Genomic DNA, 23,387 nt, shown 5'->3' on the forward strand with positions numbered 1-23,387 from the left:
AAATCTCCATCAAGCGGAGGTCATGTGAAATGGCCTTTGAAGAATGGGTGAAAGGGGGCATGTGGGAGGACATTACTGAGGTGAGGACTAGCCAGGATGAGGTCGTGGATCCAGATTTCCAAGTCCTCCTTCTTTCCCATGCTCTGGGCTTCCCTGCTCCTCCATTTCCCTCTATATAAAGTGGGGATAATAATATAGTAGAGCACTCGTACTTAACAAAAATAGTAAAAATGATCTAATTAGTCCATGCCTATAAAGCACTTTGAAATCCATTATAGAAAGGAAGTGACTATAAAAAGGAAAGTTATCATTAGTATGAATTTGGAATAGTCCTCCCCCCCACCTTTTTTTTTTTTTTAAACCAGAGCAAGTCTCCTTTCATAATTAATTTGAGCCCTAGAAAGCAGTGGCCTTGCAGATTCCTGCATAGAAAACCTTCTTCAGTCCTACGTTTCAGGCAAAGACATTAGACTAAGAATAACTATTCCACTTGGAAAATAGAAATGGTCAGAAATGATTAGGTCCCACTGGTATCTGATATGGGTAAAAGATTCCATGTATAGGAAGCAACTTAAATAATCCAGGTGATTAAGGTATGAACTAGTGATTCAGTTGAAAGCTTGAACCGTGGCCAGTCTGGCCTTGGGCTGAAATGACCAAATCTCATATTTAAGTCCATTAGAACATGTTTGTACAAAACTGTTAAGCAACGCTGGTTATCTGTGGCCAAAAAACAGTCCGCACAGTAAGTGTATTGTTCCCAGTATAATGTTAAGATCTGTCTTTCACGGTTGGAGCATTTCCCTCTAGAAAACAAATTTTGAAAAGGATAAAATTGCCAACTACTTCAACTATGGGTTTAGGGGATATCTTCTTGTAGAAGAGAATGTGGTATCGCTCCATGTTGCCAAGATGGCAGGACTGTGGGCAATCTGGAGACGTGGTTAGAAGGAAGGAGATTTCAGACTAAGCCAGAAAGGAATTGGTAATACTTAGAGCTAACGGAGAGTGATACAGATTTCATCTTGAGGTGGTGAATGTCCCGGCCCTGGAGGTATTCAAATGCCAAAAGAGTGACAAGAGAAGGGCTCCCAAAAGCAGAGAAGATTGAACTAGATGACTTTTAGTTGCCGATTATGCCTATGATTAGTGTGTTTCTTCAGAATCAAAGATGGCTCTAGTCAGTATCAAAGGAACCTGGACCCAGGAATGGGGGGGGGGGGGCAAATTAAAAGTTCCCTTTGCAAAATGTTCTCCAGCTGCAAGTTACTCAGCATCCACTGCGAGTACTGAAACAGCCCTGACTTCACCATTTTTATTCTACGGTCTGGCAGGACCAGTGCCCTGCTCTGGACTGTATCTGTTTCCAGGATCCGATTGTTGATCCTGGTGTTATGATGGCCCAAGGATCCCCAGGGATGCTCTCAGCAAAGACCCTTAAGGTGGTAGGAGCAGAACAGTAATATAATGGCAACAACAATAAAGATAATAATAAGAACACAACATCTACCACTGAGAGTATGCCTACTGATCCAAATGTTATTTCTATCTAGATACACTCAGTGAAACCCACTTTACAGATAACTGGAGCCAAGCTCCGGAAGGAGTCAGATTGGATCCATGTCCAGCCATGTAACCATTATGCTACACTCTTGACACTTCAAGTTTTGTTCCCTGTAAGTGTGCTTCTACATCGTCTGTTTTATGTGCTGTGTTTCCAACACCTTCTCTCTGCCTTTTGAAGACCGCGTGCTCTTGGAATCCATAGTAATAGCCCTGGAACCACACAGATCAAGTCCTGTCATCCCTCACCTGTGTCACTTAGAAGCTGTGTAACTTATTCATTCTCATCGAGGCTGCTCTCTATAAACCAGGGGTAATAATATCTAGCCCTTATATCTACTTTGAGGATGAAGAACGCCTGTGTCCATGCCGTCCCTCGTGTGATGCAGGCACAGAGGTGGCCCTCCAAACATGAACTGTTTCTATCGCGAAGGAATAGCCTGGAACTGTGTCACATGTTTCCAAATGTGGCATTTTTCACAGGGCACTGTGCTGATGATGCAAGTGGCCGTTCTGGCCTGGGACTATAGTTCACTTGCCAATAGTTGGGCCTTTAGGACACCAGCCCAGGACTGGGCAGGCAGGGCCCACCAGACACCTGTAGTTTGATTGATTCCACACCTGAGACATGTCAGAGCAGAGCCCAGTCTCCTCGGTGTTTACTGCAAAAGCTGCCAGACATGCTCAGTGAGCAGGAATGATTGTCTCCCTTGCTCTGCGGCTGGATTCCGGAGCCCGTGGGAAGTCAGAGGCAAACAAGATTCCATGAAATCCAGTCAGGATGCTTGAAGGGGGTGGGGTGCTTCTAAAAAGTTATACGTTAATTTGGGGAAATTCAGATTTATCTTAGATCGCTTGTAAACAGATGGGGGTCAGAATTATAGGGCACTTCAAAGAGCCCTGATAATTTTCAGGTGTTGGGAATTATTTAGTAAAAGGCAATGGGAAAAAACAGGGCTATCAGCAGGGCTTTTCTCACATAGAAGCTCCAGAGAGTGTAGCCACAGAGCCAACTGCTCTTTGCATCTTTATGGACAATAGTTACGCCCTGCACCAAAGTGCAAAGCAAAGGGAATACAGGTCTCGAAAGCAGAGACGGACATTTGCTTTTCTAGAATTCAAATGGAATGGGGTTGAGTGTTTCCATATAAGAGCTCTCTGGTTGTAAAGTATACAAAGAGAAGTTTTGCAAACAGATCCATTTCCCACAGACAGAGATTGTCATTTGAGAACCTTTATCTTAACGCTTGTGGAATGTTAAGGTGACCGACAGTCCTTGTGCCTGGGACTGAGGGGGTTTCTCAGGACATAGGACTTTTGGTTGTGAAACCAGGACAGTCTGTGACAAACTGGGCAGAATTGGTCACCTCTCAGTGCTTCCTAATCCTTTGGATTATGGCCTTCTCTTTCGATACTCTTCTTCTTTCCCCCACTAATTTAATCCATAGTTTCCCCTGCACACTAGACCCATCTGGGGAGTTTTGGAAATTCTCAATACCCAGGCCGCACATCAGGTCCACTACATCACAGGCTCTGCTGTAGGACCCAGGCTTCGGGCATTTGGGTTTAGAATCACTGCTCAAAGTAGGCACCACGTTAACAACTAGTGGGAAAAGGATAGGGTGGCTAACACCTACTCCTATTTAAAGGAAATCCGCTCTAAACTAATATTCCTCATGACAAGAATAATCTCAACCTAACTGGTTTGATAAATTTGTATCTGTCTCCCAATGTCTTCTAAAAACTAGCCCCTAGCCCCGAGATGCTCATGTGTAGGCGCTCACTATCTTTAAGCATGCTGGAAAAGAACTGACATTTATAGGGGTGCCTGGGTGGCTTAGTCGGTTAAGCGCCCGACTTTCACTTAGGTCATGATCTCGCGGTTTGTGGGTTCAAGCCCCGCGTCGGGCTCTGTGCTGGCTGCCAGCTCAGAGCCTGGAGCCTGTTTCAGAGTCTGTGACTCCCTCTCTCTCTGACCCTCCCCTGCTCACGCTCTCTCTCTCTCTCTCTCTCTCTCTCCTAGAAATAAAAAATAATAAAAAATATTTAAAAAATTATAAAGACTGCCTTGTTCAAATAGCACATCCAGGGGTGCCTGGCTGGCTCCGTCAGTGGAGCATACAACTCTTGACCTTGGAGTTGTGAGTTTGAGCCATGCATTGTGTGTACAGATTAACTAAAAATAAAATCTTAAAAAACAGGGGCGCCTGGGTGGCTTAGTCGGTTAAGCGTCCGACTTTCGCTTAGGTCATGATCTCGCGGTTCATGGGTTCGAGCCCCGCGTCGGGCTCTGTGCTGCCTGCCAGCTCAGAGCCTGGAGCCTGTTTCAGAGTCTGTGACTCCCTCTCTCTCTGACCCTCCCCTGCTCACACTGTCTCTCTCTCTCCTAGAAAAAAAAAACAAAAAACATTAAAAAAACCCTGACATTTATAGTTTTACAATCAAATAAGCTTGAACAACAATAAAATGAATTGGACTTAAATGTTACTAAAAGACTCTTATCACTGAGAATGCTATCAGTCTTCATAGTTTAAAAAGTATCTTTCTTAACGTGATCCATTATTTGTGCTTCAGGGAATGGAAGACAAAGCCAGGGCCCAAAGAGCAGACAGACCAGGACTTGAATCTTTCCTCTTCCATTTGCTCCCTATGGGAAGGACAATGTATTCCTCCCTGGGGGACTCCAACTGATCTATAAATTGGGAGTGATAATATCTTCTTCAGAGTCTCTAGAAGGTAAAATAAGAAAATGAATATACTGAGTTTTACCCCGTGCTACTACTTGGTGGACACTCAGCGAGTGGGAATGTCTCCACCCACTAGAGGGAAAATGAAATGAGTATGCACCGACCTGATAAATGATTGCTGATTCGTGTGGGAAAATCAATATCTGGGGTGGGGGGGGGGAAATGGCTTTGAACTAAGCGTTCCCCTCCTGAGCCAACAGAATCATTCATCCAGAACAACAGACAATTGAAATCCTTCCCCACCCATTTACACACAGTTACTCCCAGATCTCTGGAAGATACTGTATTAAGATTTGAGCCACAGGCTTTGGTCAGTGCCTCTTTGAGCTGTGGCTTTTGATGTGGGCTTAAAATCTCAGGTCACGGGGAATAAAGTCCCTTTCACCAGTAGAGACAAGAAGGAAAGGAACATGTGCTCTGGGCAAGGATTCAGCTCAGAGTTTAACCCAGTCTGTTCAGGAGAGATGGAGAAGGGGAGGGTGGGGAGCACCCGGTTACAAACAGAAGCTTCTAAGTAAACGACCTGAACTTGGCATACAAAGACATACTGAAAGAGGGAAGTACTTATACCACACCCTCTCCACCGGAGCCTCTGACCCAGCCATGCTCACCCTGGATCCTCGCTTTCCGGTTCTGCATGTTAGATGGGTACTGAATTAATCCTTTCTGCTCATGACTCTGATTTTACAGAATGTGAGCCCTTTGCCCCAAGGCTTCTCACTTATTCATGAGTAAACAAATTGGGTTTCCATTGTCTGGCATCCCCGTATTCAAAGTTAATGATTTTTCTCCAGTCTCCAGATGTTGCAGCCCTGTGGAGTATAGATAGGATGGGCACACTGCTAGCTCATTTCATCTTAGCCTTCATTCCAGGGAGGGTGGAGGGGGTCAGATGCTCTAGACGAAGATAATGTTCTGCTCTTCACTGTTAACAGTCTTCATCTCCATTTAGTTCCTTGGGGAAACAGTGATTCTGATGTAGTGGGTCTGGCTCCTTAATCTAGACGATTATCAAAACCAACCAGAGGGCTGTATAAAAATCCAGATTTCTTGCCTGCACCCAGATCTACTAACTTGGCATCTCAGGGGTATATGAGAGAGGACACTCCAGATGGAGAGTGGTAAAACTGAACTGAATTAGTGGATACCCAGCTGGTGTCTTGGAGAATGGCTTGGTGTGGGGGAAAGCCCCATACATTTGATAACTAGAAGCAGAAGAAGTAAAGCATTCTGTACGGACATAAAGGAGAGACACACAGAAGAAGTGAGTTTTTCCTTTACAGTTGCACTCAGTTGAAAACCAGGGATAATCATTTCCATTTTTCTCCCTAGATAGGTTTCTAGTGTGAAGCTCACGGCCACACGTGTACACATGTGTAAAGGGCATGGCCATAGTACAGTCTCCCTCAGGCTTCTTTCTAGCCATCAGCAGACTCACTTTACTGCTTTTCCTTCTGACCTCTGCAAAAACTGGCCTTTTGCAAAAGACCATTCCATTCTAGGCTTCTCTATGCTGAATTCAAATGCTTTTTCCAAACAGATGAAATCCACTGATTTCTTTGAGGACATGCCTAAATGTTTCTTTCGAAATTGGCTTTTGAACTTAGCATTCAGCTATACATCATATTTAGAACATTCGGGGAGTCCACAGTAATCAGAAACTAATAGTTTTCAGCTCTGGGGGAAGCAAAGAACATATTACGACTCTTGGCTAGTCAGACAAGGCCTTTTCATTACACTATCATGGTCTTGAAAGAACAAAGGACTTTTCCAACTAATCCTAAACAAACCCCGAAGTCATTCAAAGTCCCTTCTGCTGCCACAAGATAGAAGGTGTGGGCACCTTAAAAATACCTTTCATGGGCACACTTCTACAATAATATGCATCTCAGTGACAATTTGGACAGACACACAGGGGACAGAACGTGAAAGGAATGCTCAACTCTGACGATAGGAGGGGCAGGAACACCCATGAGATGAAATCACAAATCTGGGCGCAAAATCACCTTTCCTGCCTTCTGGTTTTTGATTGGTCTGATCTGATTGTTCTCCTTTCGTTGAACCTCAGCTTCCTCTGAATAACAGCAGTAGCAATGATGCAAATTAATATTTTTTGAGGGCTTGCTGTACCTAGCACTAGTACCAAGTACCTAGCTGATGTTACTACCTCCACTGCTAAGGCTTTCATAAGGATGGCTCTCTGAATCACTATAGACAACCATGGGGGTAAATTCTGTTATAACCCTTCTTCCCCATTGTATAGATGAGAAAGTGGAGGCAAAAAGAAGGTAAGTGAATTATCTGAGGCCACACGTACCAAACTGGCCTCCAGAGTCTGTAGGCCACATTGTCAATCATTTTCTCAGGCCTGTTGAATGCTGCACAGAAAAGGAGCCCCTTCCACCTGCACTCCACTCCCATGCAGGTGTCATTATCACCTCCACTGAACCCAAGAGATGGCACGTGATTTCTCTTGTAAGGTCATCACCCACTTACTCCTGAAGCTCAGAATTCTCTTTTCACACCACTCTATTTCCAGCTCCAGATACAACCTGTGCACCTGTGCCCCTTTCTGCGTGGACCCACCACTACCTTGGTCTCCTACATGTTGGTGCCCTAGCGTGGGACTCAAGACAAAGTTTCTCTAGACAATAATTGCACTGAAGTGACTATTTTCAGGTTTCACCCTTATTTGGATAGTTATGAAACAGCAGAAACTGTAGAGATCATGGCAGTAGCAGGTACCATTAAGGAGCATTATGTAGGAGGCACACTCTGCTTACTGAAGTTTCGCCTACTTCAGTCAATTCAAACACCTTGAAAGGTTGATGTTACTACCTCCACCTTAACCACAAGAGACTCTTAAATACTGAGAACAAACTGAGGGTTGATGGGAGGTGGGGGAGAGGGGAAAGTGGGTGATGGGCATGGAGGAGGGCACTTGTTAGGATGAGCACCAGGTGTTATATGGAACCCAGCTCGACAACAGACTACATTTTTAAAAAGAATACGAAAAGAAATAAAATGAGCAAACAGAGGGGTGCCTGGGTGGCTCAGTTGGTTAAGCGTCTGACTTCAGCTCAGGTCATGATCTAGTGGTTCATGAGTTCAGGCCCCACCTTGGGCTCTGTGCTGACAGCTTGGAGCCTGGAGCCTGCTTCAGATCTTTGTCTCCCTCTCTCTCTTTGCCTCTCCCTCACTCACACTCTGTCTCTCAAAAATGAATAAATGTCCAAAAAAAAGTTAAAAAATAAGAAACAAGAAAACAGAGACTCAGGAAGATTATACCCAATGTAATAAATTAAGTTACTGAGCTGGGAATTGAACCAGGTGTACATGATTCCAAATCCATTCTATCAGCTTCTGCCCTTTGGAACTAATAATGCTAAGAAACCTTTTCTGAAGTTCCCACCCACGGCCAGTCACTGGGCTGTGATTCTGTTTCCTCCCTCACATGTCTAATAGGTTCTGTTTATCAGGAAGTTTTTTTATTTAGTCACTTATTGTCTAATTTCTAAAAGCAAACTGGGAAAAAAAGTCAAAATAGTCCTTTCTAGAGGGACATGCAAGGCTCCAGGATTGAATTGTTTTCTTACCTGAAGGATCATAATAATACCTCACAGCTGGTGCCTCATCACTGTCTCTCCGTCTCTGCTGACAGCTCTTCTCCTTTTGAATCTCCCTCTCCTACTCTCTGCCTCCACACTTTGAGACTCTGTTTATAAGAGAAAAGTGTTGGGGTATCTGGGTGGCTCAGTTGGTTAGGCATCTGACTTCGGCTTAGGTCATGATCTCATGGTTCATGGGTTCCAGCCCTGCGTAGAGCTCTATGCTGACAGCTAGCTCAGAACCTGGAGACTGTTTCAGATTCTGTGTCTCCCTCTCTCTCTGACCCTCCCCTGCTCACACTGTCTTTCTCTCTCTCTCTCTCTCTCTCTCTCCCTCCCTCTCAGAAATAAATAAAACATAAAAAAAAATTTTTTTAAAGTGTTAGAGCATCTACCCACTGCTGTTAAAAAGATACCTCACTTTGTCCTTCAAACAAGGTCAATTGTATTTGAAAAAATGAAGAAATGATGCTGAAGCCATTTGAGCGTTTTGCTCTGTGTTACAGAGGTGGAACCTGAGAGTTAGGACTCAAAAAGCCCTTTGACAGCAAATCCGTTGGGAAAGCAACCAAGTTAGGCAAGACTGATGGGGCCCCCTGCTGCCTGCCCGGGGTCTCCTCGCTCTCTCTGCAGAGAATACTATCTGCCACTTGAATCCTGATTTTGCTCTTGCTTTGCTCACCATTCGAACATTGTATGGTGGAAAGAACAGGCTTTGGGGCGCAAAGGGTTGGGTTTGACTTAGTTCCACTTCTCACTGGCACCTTCTGAGCTTCAATTTCATCTGCTAAGGGAGGGTTATAATAGCTCCCTGTACTTTTCTGTAGGATTTAATGGTCAACAAGGAACATGGCACATGCCTGGTACAGAGCAGGTGCTCATCCGAAACGTACATCTTCCGAGTGGTTTCTCTCCTTCTGAATTTACAATGCCTGCCTGCTTTTAATATCTATTTATTTGTTTGTTTGTTTGAGATTGTGAGCAGGAGAGGGGCAGAGAGAGAGAGGGAGACAGAGAATTCCCAGCAGGCTCCCACTGTCAGCACAGAGTCCTACACGGGGCTCAAACTCACAAACTGTGAGATCATGACCTGAGCTGAAGTCAAGATGTTTAACCTACTGAACCACCCACGTGCCCCTACGCTGCCCACCTACTTAAACAAACAAGAACTCAGTTTCTCTCTCCTTTTGTGTCATTTATATTAGCATTTGCCTATAATGTCAGAACACAGAAGTTGCTAGCTGAATTGCCAGCAATAAATGGAAAAATGATACAAAGCAGTTATTACAATGGAGAGTTCTGGAGTCTACCTGGGTGAGTGGCTCTACCACTGACCAGCTGGGGGGAGCAAATAACCTCGAAGTCTCAGGCTCCCTCTCTGCCAAAAGAGTTAACAGTATCTGCTTCATGGGAATGATCCTGTCTCAGCACTTGGTAGATGTCCTGGCATACAGTAAATGTTCAATACATTTCAGCTATTATTATTATTACTGGTTATGAAGACTAATATTTATAACTAATTTAATTTTAAGGAATCAGTCCTGGGGCGCCTGGGTGTCTCAGTTAAACATTCGACTCCTGATTTTGGCTCAGGTCATGATTTCATGGTTCATGTGATTGAGCCCCACGTTGGGCTCTGTGCTGGAAGCGTGGAGCCTGCTTGGGATTCTCTCTCTGTCCCTCCCCCACACTCTCTCTCTCTCAAAATAAACAAACAGACTTAAAAAAAAATGAATCAGTACTGATTCAAACTTACCTTATAATAATATCACTTTTTCAGGGATGCCTGGGTGGCTCAGTTGGTTGGGTGGCAGACTTTGTCTTACGTCATGAACTCATGGTTCATGGGTTCAAGCCCCACATCAGGCTCTGTGCTGACAGCTCAGAGCCTGGAGCCTGCTTTGAATTCTATGTGTCTTTCTCTGCCCCTCCCCTGTTCATGCTCTGTCTCTTTCGGTCTTCCAAAAATAAATAAATGTTAAAAAAAATTTTTTTAACACCACTTTTTCCTGCATTCTGAGTGGAAGAGAAAGGAGCAGAGCCATAGTTACAAGCCAAGAAATGTCCAGAGTCCTAAGAATGCCTAGGGAGTGTCACATGTGTGAGTGGCCTGTGACATCTGGTGTCCTCACTCAAATAACAGCTAAACACATATATCGTGTTTATGATATATACCATGCATTTTAAATGTTTTACACATACTGACTCCTTTTATCCTTACCAGCATTTCATAAAATAGTATTATGATTATGACTATTTCACAAATAAGGAACATTGGGCATAGAGAGGCTAAATGACTTTGCCTAAGACTACACAGTCAGTGTCAAAAGTCAGAATTTGAACCCAGGCAATCTGGCTACGAAGTTAACCCTGTAGATTACTCTATCGCCTATAAAAAATTATAGAAAACCACTAATGCCTTTTAAAAAATTATAAAGAACAGCTAATTTTAATATCGTGTTCTTGATGAGAGAACTTAAATTGTGACAGCTGACTGCCTAATTGAGCTCTAGAGTACAACTAGTATGTGAAATGGGGATCCCTCACTTTGTGCATTCCATGTGGAATTCCATTTGTGTACTTATTTAATCAGATAAATCCCCAGTGAAGGGTATGTCCTTGGGGTCCAGGCCTCCCTGGAGGCTGGGCCTTAGGGAAGAGTAAGAGCAGAAGAGCCCCGACCCACCTCCATGTGTAGACGTACTCTAAGGTCACCCCAAAGACTCACGCTCTTGAATCATCCTGTCCCCTTGAACGCAGGCGGTACTTGGGACTGGCTCTAAGCCAGTGGAGTACGGCAAAGGTGATGGAGGTCACCCCCGGGAGGATATTACAGAGCGAGAGTCTCCTGCTGGCCTTGAAGAAGGAAGTCGCCATGTTGTGAGAAAGCCTGAGAAGGGCCACACGCAAGGACAGCCCCCAGCGGAAAGCCGGCGACAAAGTGTGGCCTCACTTCCACAGTTACCTAGAGCCCAAGGCAGCCCGCAACCCTGTGAGCTTGGAAAAGGGCCTCAAGCGACCAGAAAGAAATGCAGCCCACCAACACCCTGACTCCAGCTTGTGAGGCCCTGGGCACGGGACACGGGAAGCCAGGCCCAGACTTCCGGCCCAGGGAAACTGTGAGGTAATAAATGGATGTTGTTTTAAGTTGAGAAGTTTACGATCATGTGTTATGCAGCAATAGATAATAAATATGCACTGCCCTGGAGGTGGGTAAAATGGGCTTGACAAGACTAGATAATACTGGAGGGATTAGACAACAACCTTCTAAGTGATCGAACTCCTTCATCTAGCACAAAAGAGTATCTTCTGGGCATTAAATTAAAAATATAAAAGAAGAAATACAAAGAGAGTAGAACTTAAATGTTCTCACCAGGGAAAAAAAAACAAAAACTATAGGGGTGATGAATGTGTTCATTCACTGGACGGGAGGAAACCTTGCACAATGTATACATATATCAAGTCACCACAATGTATAGTTTAAATATCTTGCCATTTTACATGTCAACTGTACCTCACTAAGGCTGAAATTAAAAAGGAGGAGGAGGAGGAGGAGGAGGAGAAATAATACAGGCAGATTCCCTAAGTAGGACTGAAAAAAATGCCAACGGAGATGTTTTATCCCTTTGAGTTAATGTTTTTCCCAACTGGGCATTTGGCTACTTTTGCAAGGCTGTAGACTGGAGGGGCAGAGGGCACCTCAGAAATCTAGCTCTTTTGTTCCCCTCGCTCCAGGAAGGGCCCCACCTAAATCAAATTTAATGAAGAGGTGTCTACTCTTGAACTTCTCCCTTGACATTCCAGTGACTTAAAACCGTCAACCTCAGAAATTTCTTTCCATCTACTGGAACTTCTCCTTCCTAAGCCTGCTTTCCTTTGGCCCTTCGGGGGAGGGGGAGGGGAGGACGGGAAATCAGGCTGTCTGCATCCTATGCACAGCAACACTTCATATATTTGAAGACAGATAAATCCCTCTTAATGCTTGTCTTCCTGAGGCCCAAATCCCTTCGCTCCCACTCCATCTCTCTGGTTCCCTGAAGTCTCTTGAAACAGCTTCTTGCTACCTACGCCCCTTTCTTACAAGAGTGTGTGAACACCCCACCTCAGGAGCCACAATTCCCTATCAGGATAGCAGATCAGAGATCTGAATTTACCGCAATCTAGCTAAAGAGAGACCCACAGATTATGTGGGGGTAGGAAGATCAGGAACCAGAAACAGGGAAGGATTAAGGAACCAAGAGCTGGTGAAAATTCTTCTTGGGGAATTAAGCAGGCGCTGGCAGATGCAAGTAGGAATTATTTCAGAAAGAGACTTTATCATGGACGTTGTAAAGAGAGCTGGGAGCGGAAGAGAGAGATGACCTGAGTAATTGTGATCAGTGTTTCTCAAAGTGTGATTCCAGGGCCGGCGACATCAGCATCTCTGGTATTCATTTCCACGGGCTGCCAAGACAAATAATTACAAACCAGTGGCTTAAAACAACAGAAATTCATTCTCTCGTAGTTCTGGAGGCTGGAAGTCCAAAATCAAGGTAGAAGCAGGACCTTGCTCTCCGAGGGGAAGATCTGTTCCATGGCTTTCTCTTACTCTGTGGTGACGCCACCAATTACTGATGGTCCTTACCTTATAGACCCATTACTCCAACCTCTGCCTCTGTTGTCACATGGTTTGCCCTCCCATGTCTCAGTCTCTGGGTCTCTTCTTTTCTTGCAGGAATACCAGTCAAATTGAGTTAATGGTCCACACTACACCAGTACAACCTCATCTTAACTAATTATGTCTGCAGTGTCCCTACTTCTAAAATAATGTCCCATTCTGAGGCGCCAGGAAGGATATCAATTTTAAGAGGATCCTATCCAACCCAGAAACTAGTTAGAAATGCAAACCCTTGGGTCCCCACCCCAGACCTACTCAATCAGAAACTCTGGGAGGGGGTCCAGCAAGAAGGTCTAACAAGTCCTCCAGGCGATTCTAATACTTGGAAGTTTTAAGAACCACTGATTTTGACACAACTGAGACACTTTCCAAAATACACCAAGGTGACCTTGACTCGGAGTTCAGAAATTCATAACAACAGGAGAGTATCCTCAGCAACAGGCAGTTACTAGGAGTACGCATCTGGACCACTTCATCTGAGATAGTGTCCGCGAGTTTATTTTGGTGAGGAAACATACAATTTTGTTAGGAATACATTTAGAGGGTGTCTTGCACGTACAGCTCAGGAACCACTGTGTGACTGTTTTGTGTCATCATGCACTCAAGGACAGTCCAAGAAAAGCCCTGAGTGGAGAAAGATTTTGATATTCGATCACAGTTCATAAAGGGCCCTCCTCCCCTGCTGAAAGGGCTCATCCTTGCCTGTAACAGTACAAAAGACCCTGAGGGAAGTAAACTCCAGAATCCAAACAAAGCCCCAGAAACTGGTCTGAGATCCAGAAGTGGCGAATCGGGGATCAAGGCACTCCAGGAGGAAAGTACACCGGCTCTTAGAGCACAGGAAGAAGAGAAGCCATCCCCAAAGGAGACATTTCCAGCTTCCCCTCTGCTGAATAAACACACCTGCCCGGGACACTCGATGAAGCTCCTGAATTTTAGTACCGTCAGCAGAACTTCCTGGCCGTCTGGGAAGCTTCATGCTGTATCCTTCCAACTTGCTGAGTTTTTATTGCAGAGTATGGCCCGGAGACTTTGACTGTCTCTTGGGGTGCAGTAAATGAAGGGACATGAGAAGAAACTAAGATAGCATTCGAAAACGCCCCTTGCGCGGGGTGCAATGGAAAATAATCACACTGAAAATAAATGGCAACGTGTCCTTTGGGGACTCCGCGCTGCTGCCTCGTGCCTGGGTTTCTCTTCTTCTGGAAGGAATTATGCAGTGATGGCGGCTTCTGCACAAGCTGTGGTCTCAAGTTTCCCAGACAATATCCTGACTTTGGATGTATGTGTCTCGGCAAGATATATGTCCATCGGCCTGGGAGCGTACGATAGCTGCTTGGTGGCTTGTTAGAAGAGTGAATGTATTAAGCAAGGCAGCAGTTTTTATTTTTAAAATTCAGGCTCTTTCTGATTCAAACATGCCTGGAGGAATAATATTGCATGCAGCCTTATTCCTCCTAAAAGCTTCTCGAGAGAGAGAAATTGGGCCATTTAGATCATCAAGTATTACTCATATTCTGCATCTATTCTATAGTGTGTTTTGAGATGTGGGGAATTCACATGCCATTTGGGTTCCATATCTAAATAATGTGGACATCACTGCCGCCTTATGTGCCACATCTGCAGGCATGTTTGCTGGAGGGTGGGGGTGCTTGAATGGGACCCCTCAGAGGTTAAGAGTGGAAGATGAAATAAGACCTTATGTAGGTAATACCTACCACCCTCTCTATATGCCATTCACCTTCCACTCCACCACCCCTGCCTACTCAGCCCACCCACACCTTCCCCCATATCTATTTACCTCTCCTCCTTCCCCCCGCCCCAACTGGTTGGTTCCCCCCTCACCAGCCAACACAGCAGGGGGTCTTTCCCCTTCACCTGTGCTGGGACCACTACTCCTGGGCAGCGCTGATACAGGTTCCATTTCCAGCAGGTGGACACAAAGAGGGGCAGAAGGAGAGACATGTCTCTCCATTTCACCCTCAACCCCCACTCCTCACAGGATGAAAAGGCACTTAGCAATATTCCTAAAGCAGAAGAAGGAAACCAAGCCCAGTATGAAGGTTTCCTGGAAAGTGAATGTGCCTTCAATGTGCTGCACCTGCATATTCTAAGTATTGACTCCTAGCCCAGCCCACCGTGGGGCAGACACCCCAAGCAGCTGTGCCCAAAATACAGGAGGCGCTTAACCTATGAAAAAGTCCCTAAACCCACGAGTTCTGAAATGCCTAGAGGATCTAGTGAGAGATGAGCCCTCACTAACCAATGTCAAAGCGAAGCAGACCTAAAAAAAAAAAAAAAAAAGAAAGGGAAAAAGAAAAAAGAAAAGAGCCCAGTAGGGCAAACTCCCTGCTGATTTCCGCATCAGGATCCTCAGCCAAACTCGGGGCTGGCGGGGTAGGAAGTGGTGAACAGTCAGTCTGGAAATGTAGCCATGTTACGTTGTGTCTGTTTTTTAATCAGCTTCATTAATGAGCAGATTTATTTAGATGCCACTAAAGTATGGTATAACACAACAAGTGTTATGCAAACAAAATACGAAGCACCTGAAATCTTTGGGATGGTTTTGCCAAATGCTCTCCTAAGCACCGTCAACGATGCAACATCAGGAGCACTCCCATGAGGTAAAATGTTGAAGAGAAGGGATTCCCCTAAGCTATTATGCACAGCTTGATGAATCTTTTTAATTAGAAAATTTGAAATGTAATGCATAATGGCCTAAACAGGGTCCCGCCTGATGCAATATTCTGTGTAGACTCTTAAAAAAAAAGGATCCTTTTTTGAGTCTCGTGCTGTTTTTGCTTCTTTGGCACATAATTACTTAACCTCTCTCTATTGTTCCAGTCTTTCAGCAAACGTTCTTTCTTTTCTTTTTTTTTCTGCAGTACTTTTTTATGGCCTTGTCTCTCTTTCTCACATTTCCTGTCATGGAGCAGGAGAATAATTTTTATTTTGTAATAAGTTCGCTTAAATCGCTTCCTCGATCTCTCCCTGGAGAACAGGGTTTCAGTAACAACATTTCATGGGCTCTCAGAAAATCTTTCCTTTGTTGCGCACTGCCAGGGAGATGGGGAAAGAGTGGAACCGATGTCATGGAGCCGGGCTGGCAATGAGAGGACATACGTGTCTAGAGACGTTCGGTGCAAACTGAGAGGCGGGGGTTGCGCTCCACACTTTGCACAGCAGCCATCCACCCACCTCCCTCCATCCCTGGGGACAAACAGGAAAGAAAAGTGTTAGGTTCCCTTCACAAACTCCCTTGCAGGCAGCTTTGCCCCTTCTCAGGGCCCATGGGTGCGCAGGCTGGTAGTGACAGAGTGACTTCTTCTATCCCTCTTGAAAATAATTACGGCTAAACATTGGAAATTGCCCTGGGAAGCAGCCCTATAAATTTCCTCATGACCCGCCCCTTCTCCTATCTTGAAACTCCAGATGAATCAATCCTAAACTGAAAAAAGGGAGGAAGAACTTCCAAGGGTGAAATCTGATAGCAATTTCTTATCTTATTGGCAAGTCTCTGAGTCTACGTGAGCCACTTTGTTTGGCACGGGTGACTGACCACTGGCTGGGAAAACACTATTCCTGCAGGGAGCTTCCAAGCCTGAGCTGGAGACGGCTTAATGACACTCCACCCTGTTTTGTGGAGAGCGACACCTCATTTTGCAGACTGATAAGCAAGCATGCCTGACCCGAGAAAGGAGGTCGCCCCCTCCAAAACACCCTGTGGCAAGAAGTGAACACTTGGAAACTAAACGGGCCCGTGGGGGCTCTGTTGGCATCCAGCGCGCCCGCCTGCTCTGCCCATCCATGTGATGTCTGCAGGGACACCCTCTCATCTGGATTTTCTGCCATTTATGTCAAACACAAAAGGTAATCCCGTTTTATGTATTCCCACTCAAAAATGCCCGAACTGCAACTGGGAACAAATCAGCTGCCAACCCAGCTGCCTCGTGAAAAGAGGACTGGCTGACTCATCTGAATGAAGAAGTAGAGACATCAGGGATCAGGTGTGGTCCAGACAAGGTCCTGGGTCCATGCCTTGTGGTTCCCTGGGCTATGGATAGATATGGAATCTCCATGGACAGTGTCTATTGTTAAGCTGTTAGCAAGATGGCTATGAGAGTTCTGGGCCTTTTATATCTACACATAACAATGTCCATCCCAACATTCTAAGCAAGAATCCTGACATCGGTCTTGACTGGATTACAGTGACCATGCGCCTTCCTCCTGAACAGATGACCACGATCAGGAAAATGGAATGTGCCCAATGTCTTCATTAAATTAACTAGGAATGATGACTGCACCATGGCATATTAAGTTTAACTCTCAGAAACTGGAATAGTCAATGATTTTTTTTTACTTGTAAAAATAGTAATTTCGTATGGCTCAACCATACAGCATTAGAGTATGGAAAAAGAGGAAAGCCAAATTAACATCCAAATGGTTAAGAAAGGGGGTAGGAAACCAGTGCATCTAATGTATGATCATTGCAGGGGGCGGGGGCTGGCAATATTTCTGACTGGCTTCCCTGTATAGCAGCTGTGTAAAGTTAGGTAAATTTTTCAATTTCTTCAGGCCTTTGTTTCCACATCTACAAAACAGATATTAGGACAGCACCTTTCCTTGAAGGATTATTCTGAGGATTCAATGAGTAAACACAGAAAATTTAGAACAGAACCTAGCTCTCAGTAGATTATGAGCTCTTATTATTACTGTTGTTGTCATTTCTGGGCAAATGCACTGGTCTCCATTTGACATCACCATGGGGCCTGATGCCTGCTTGGGTAATGTGCTATCTTATAACCAACAGCAATAGTTGCATTCCCAGAGCGTTAATGTTCTGGGGTTATTAAAAATTGGAGTCATCATTCAATTACATTTCATCACACTGAGAAAAGGTTGTTTTCATTTGTGCGCTTACCCACAGCGGCTTTGCAATCACCACACTCTCAAAACCAATTACAGTCAGGGAATTACCCAAAGACATAAAATTAATGAAATTTTCTGACATAATTGTTTTCTAGAAAGCACCGAGAGGCTAGAGAGGAACAGACGCAAATAAGATGACTGGTTTCACGTGTTTCTCATTCCCAAAGGAAGCACCAGCTTGCACATTCTCCCCACCCTCTTAAAAAAGGAGGTTGACTTTGTTGTTTAGTTGGTTGATTGTTTTTAAATCCTGGGCCTCAGTGTTATCAGGAACATCCTAGAAGAATTATTTTGGTTTATTCATCTACCTCTGGTCTGAATTATATCAAACCCACCCCAGGCTAGATGGCCAGCCACACTACCCGGAGCGAACAGCTCAACCCGGCACGCAGCCCACTGTCTCTCATTTCCTCTGCTCTGCCTTCCGTGGGGACTGGAGCTGCATGACAGAGTAGTAGCAGGGGGAATGCCAGGTGGCAGAGGTGGCAATGGAGGGTTTGGGCCGAGGAAGAACTGTTCTAAAAGATGTGCGACATGAGCCAGCCACTCCCCAGGCGACAGCTTCTGCCAGCAGTCTCTGCTGCGAGTGATGGAGCATAAGCAGAGGGGAGCAGATGTCTTCTTCCAGAAAATAAGGTGTTTAGACTGTATGGTGCTTAATCATGCTCAACTACAAACCTCTAGGACTCAGGGGTTTGGGGCTCTGGTGACAGCCCTCCTAATCAGTTCTAGTCTAAATTTCCAGGGGCACCATCTGTTAACACACTTTATCCACAGGCAGATGCAGTGTTGGGCTCCAAAAACATGAAACCGCATCAGGGCACAGCTGGCTTTGTACCCACCAGGGTCTCCAGCGGGCGTGCCTTCACAAAACAGTCAAGGTACCATTTGGGCCAAATGTGATTTGTGTCAATCTACCTGGATAATAAGGCTACTGTGGAGGAACCACACTTAATTCACGCGGTCTTTGCATAATGCTGAGCTGTGGTAGCACCAAGATACCGGCCCGCCTTTAATGGGGGTTAGGGGGGATATTCTGTACCAGGCAACTAATCTCTTTGCCTCAGTGAACCCTCATAACAATCCTCTGAAGTAAGATGTACTAGCCCCATAGTGCAGATGAGGACATTGATTTTAGGTTCAAAAGTTTAATATGCCCAAGGTCATACAGCCTAATGCATGATGTAACAGAGACAAGATCTGAGCTAGGCGTCTGCCTGCGTAGTAAATCTTCTTCATTTTTAAAGCGCCTGAATTACAGGCACCATGGTGGGCACAAAAACAGATCCCTTATGGTTCTTTGGGCCCTGTTCAGAGCCCCCAGCCCAGGTGTGTCCACCTACAAGAACCTCACAAATCTTTTATTTACCTTTCCCGCCTGTGAGGTCAGCTGAGCCCCACTTTGGACTTCGGACAGCTGCCCCGTCCATTTCTGGCTTTCGCCCCATCTCATTATTCTCGTCGTAATACCATCCATGACTACTGTGCACCAAACAAAAGCAAGAACTATTAGTTTTGGAAACCATCACAGGTATGACATGAATTCAGAAAATTTGGCTCTCTGCCTGCTGAAACTTGAGGAACCAAGCAAGCACATGTTGTTGGTCAAGTTTGGGGATTTTTCTAAAGACGTGTGGCTCCCTCTGCTTTCGTTCCACATTCTTTGGGTGCTTGGCGGGATGTTGTATGTACAACATTAAATTTAATTTCCCAGCCCCGATAACATCCCAGAGTTGTTAAATGCACCAAGGTGCTTGGTAATTCGTCTTACTCGAAATGTTCACAGCTCGGTAAGCATGCATTCATTATCATAGAAATCACTTCAATGTTTAACAAACATATCTGGCATATTCTCAGCGTTCGCATTTTCCGTCTTCACCTAACCTGTCACAAAACACGCTATGTGTATACAAATAAACAGTTCACGCAGAGATGATTTTTCACTGTGTCTAAGAAAAGACATTCCATTTTCAGATTCTTTTAGGAAAGAGGTTTCCCATTCCTCAGTAAGCTCTGGGTTTTTTATTTGTTTGTTTTTTTCTTTTTTGAGCAGCTATTCTTGCAACATGGTGGGTCCTCATTCCATTCAAGACTCGTTGAAGATTCTGCATGAGTTTTCCCTGAGTTGTGTAAGAACACATCTCCGTCTCATTCTCTCAGGATCTATGTATGCAATTTGTGCAACGCTCCCTGTCCCTGGTTGAGAGTCTGTGGTTGCTATTCCTCATGAATCACTAAGTCACATGAGTGTGGTCCCTTCCATTAGACTGCAGGGATTTACCACAGTTCCTTCTATTTATTTTTGTTTTTCCCACACTCTTTGGTGTTTCTCACGGTGTTGTGCCCCTCGGTTAACACTCCATAAAGGCATGTGAGTGTTGGGCACCAGGATATTATGTTTCTTTGAAAATATCCTGCAAAGACCCACCAGAGAGCCACAGGGAAGATATCTTAAGGAATATGAAAAAATATAGGCAGTTCCTTTCTTTCAGGTTGCCTCTGATTGAGTTGAAAAGATAAGGTTTTACAGGTGAAATAATAATAATGTAAGTTAGCATGACAGATCCTTGGTGTTCTCCAATGTGCAGTTTTAATGAGCTTCCCCCTTAGATGAGATACAAACTGGCATCCAGCCAAATTGTTCAGGCATACATGTAGAGCTTATCCTACACAATGTTGTCTCACAGAGTGTTTAAAAATTCATAAATTAGCTGCCAAGACATTGGTAAAAATAAGACCTATCACCAATGTATTTCTAGATCCTCTTAAAAAAATGAGATATGTTTCTCTTTTGGAAAATGTAGACCGTGCTGGATCCATATTCCCATTTCAAAGATCCCTTTAGATGGAGTGAAGTCGCCAATTTTAACATAGTCCTCATTATTTTCTAGGTTTTTTTCCAGCATTTACTCAGAGGTCAGCTAACATTTATCTTTCCACTAAAACAAAAATTCTAGGGGCACCTGGGGGGCTCAGTCAGTTCTGTGCTGACAGCTCAGAGCCTGGAGCCTGCTTTGGATTCTGTGTCTCCCTCTTTCTCTGCCCCTCCACCGTTCACACTCTCTCTGTCTCTCAAAAATAAATAAACATTAAAAAATTTTTTTAAACTCAATTTTTTTTCAAAAAACAGAAAAGAAAAATAGACTGAGAGGTATATTTTGTTTTTTGGGTTTTTTTTTTTTTTTTAAGATGGTGGATCATTTCTTGTGTAAATAAAGACTATGATTATGTGTGTAACAGGAAAAAGTATGTCTGAGTGAAAGAACACAGCTTCATGTTCCATTATGAAATAAAACATGGTAAAAACTATGATCTGTGAACCAGTCAAGAATACATTCAGCTGCAAACAATATAAATTCAGAAAACATTGGCTTAAGTAAGTAAGAAGGTTAGCAGTTCAACAAAGCTGTCACAGCCACAGACACCTTTCATCTTTCTGATTTACCATCTCTTGTGTAGTTTTCATGTTCATGGGTTGGAAATCAGTTTGCACATTTCAGGCAGAAAAAAAGGAGAAAGGACAAAAGGCGAGCCTCCGACAGACTTCTGCCTGTGTCCCATCGGCCAGGACTCTGTCTACTCTGAGTTGCAAGGAAACTGGCAAATCAAGTTTCAGCCTCTAGAGGTTAGAAAGACAAGGGAGAAGGGGGTTTGAATATCAAGTGAAAGAGCCTTCAATGTTATTGCCAGAATTGGTATCTGGAAAGCTATGTTTTCAATAGACAGGAATGGGAATGCCAATAGACGGCATTCATCAATGTGAATGTAATTGCTCATTTATCTGGTCCTGCATGCATCTGAGATTGCAGACCTTGGTCTAGGACGGATGATATTTTTGCAAGTGCAAACCTAAATCATTCTCTTGGGAGCCTGGCATGTATAAGGAATCACTTAGCTGAACGTTGAATACCAGCATAATCCAAAGCATCTACCTCAAAACAGGGCTTCACTTCCCTCTGTCACAGCCCATGCAGTCATGATGGTGAATTAATAAAAGTTGGTTTATTTTGGGAAACACCTGGGTGGCTCAGTCAGTTAAGCGTCCAACTTTGGCTCATGTCATGATCTCACAGTTCATGGGTTCAAGCCCCGTGTCGAGCTCTGTGTTGACAGCTCGTAGCTGGAAACTGCTTCAGATTCTGTGTCTCCCTCTCACTCTGCCCTTCACCCCCCATTTGCTCTCTCTCTCAAAAATGAATAAACATTTTAAAAAAATTAAAAATAAATAAAAAATACAGTGTATTTTTTTAAGAAATGGCTCCCGAAAGTAAGCAAACCCGATTTTATAAGTAACTTAGTCCTATATGTAGGGTCATTAAAGGTCTAAAGAAACACTTAAATTTTTCAACCACATGTGATTGCATTGTGTGAGGGCTACTATTATGCACTAATAATATTTGCAATCTTGAGGATTCACTAAATGCCTTAAAAAAGATCTCTGGTGAATTCCAGCGGTCTACTCTGTATAACAAACTACTGTGTGGTAGACATCAAAGTTACACCCTTAGGGAATCATGGGAGGGAATGAAACGGGGCAGGACTGATTAGGAACACTCACACCCTTTGCTGTTGGAGCTGACAGGCACACAGGCCCACGAAGTTAACGTGATAGATTGTTTTCTCAACATTACAGCAACATCTCAATTACCTAGAAGTTAGACATCTTGCAACTTCTCCCATCGAGAACATTTCAGGAAAACACCAAAACAAGCACAAAATGCTTTAAGACTAGCCCAAAGAGATTTCACAAAGTCCAAATACAAAATGTCAATGCTTTATTCCTAAGAAGGCCTCACTCAGAGTCTATTTACTCTTGCTTTACCTAAAAGTTCCGTGAGATTAGTCACCTGATCTCTCCACTCCATACTCAGTAGGAGCAGCTGATTTTAGGAGAAAGCAAAGGTGCAGAGCTACTGACAGAAGCAAGAAGTTACACCGACACAATGCCATGAAGGAAAGATATGAGAAATATGCTAAAAATGAGAATTCCAAAGGTGTTGCCACCCAGAGGCACGTAACGAAGAGATCTCGATAACACTTAGGCCAGTTTTCAATCAGGATGATGACGATGATGTTTAACATTCACTCTTATCAAGAAAAGGTTAGGTTGTGTTGAGAATCACAGTGTAGGAAGTCAGAGAAATAGGTTTTACTTTTTAAAAAAGAGATTTTCACTTAAATGATGAAAAGAAATATGTTTTTAATAAGTTTCAGTTATCTGGCAAATGCTTACTGTGGAGAACCAATAATCTGGAGACGGTGTGTTGTACTGATATATACAAAGTTATGTGAACATGTTCCATTTGTAAAAACACCAGAAAGGAATCAATATTCAGGACCTAATCATCCTTTTAAAATTAGAATTCATTTTGAGTCATGCTGTAAATATTGCCCTACTTGAACACCACATGACATAAACATGCTCAAGGATTATTTAATGACCCACCCTAACTCCGAGTCAATTTGATTCTGATACAAATTGCCTCCCAAGCACCCTCAACTCCCTCCCTTGCACCCAGAACACAGGACTGGACATTATAAGACAGAAAACAGAATTACTGAAGTCTAACACTCATTAACCACAAGCATATAGGGGACACCCGAGCGTGTTTTAATGACTGTGGTCGAACCGAACCCCAGTACTGAGCTGTCTCGCTTCCAGTAAATGGAAACTAAATGTTTTCTATTAAAGACGGATTGAGTAACGGTCTCAACACCAGGCCGTTCTAAATTACTCTTCGGTTCAATAACCTGGCTGCCTAATAGGCATGCATTATATGGTGTCTGATATCGCAACAGCAAATAGTATAGACCTACTTTGCAGTTGGGTGTTCTCACACCGCTTTCTCAGAAAGTGTGCTTTCTCCTCCAGCTCCCTGGGAA

This window comes from Hyaena hyaena, unplaced genomic scaffold (genome assembly GCF_003009895.1).
Source record: "Hyaena hyaena isolate Hyena2069 unplaced genomic scaffold, ASM300989v1 scaffold_205, whole genome shotgun sequence".
Taxonomy (NCBI): domain Eukaryota; kingdom Metazoa; phylum Chordata; class Mammalia; order Carnivora; family Hyaenidae; genus Hyaena; species Hyaena hyaena.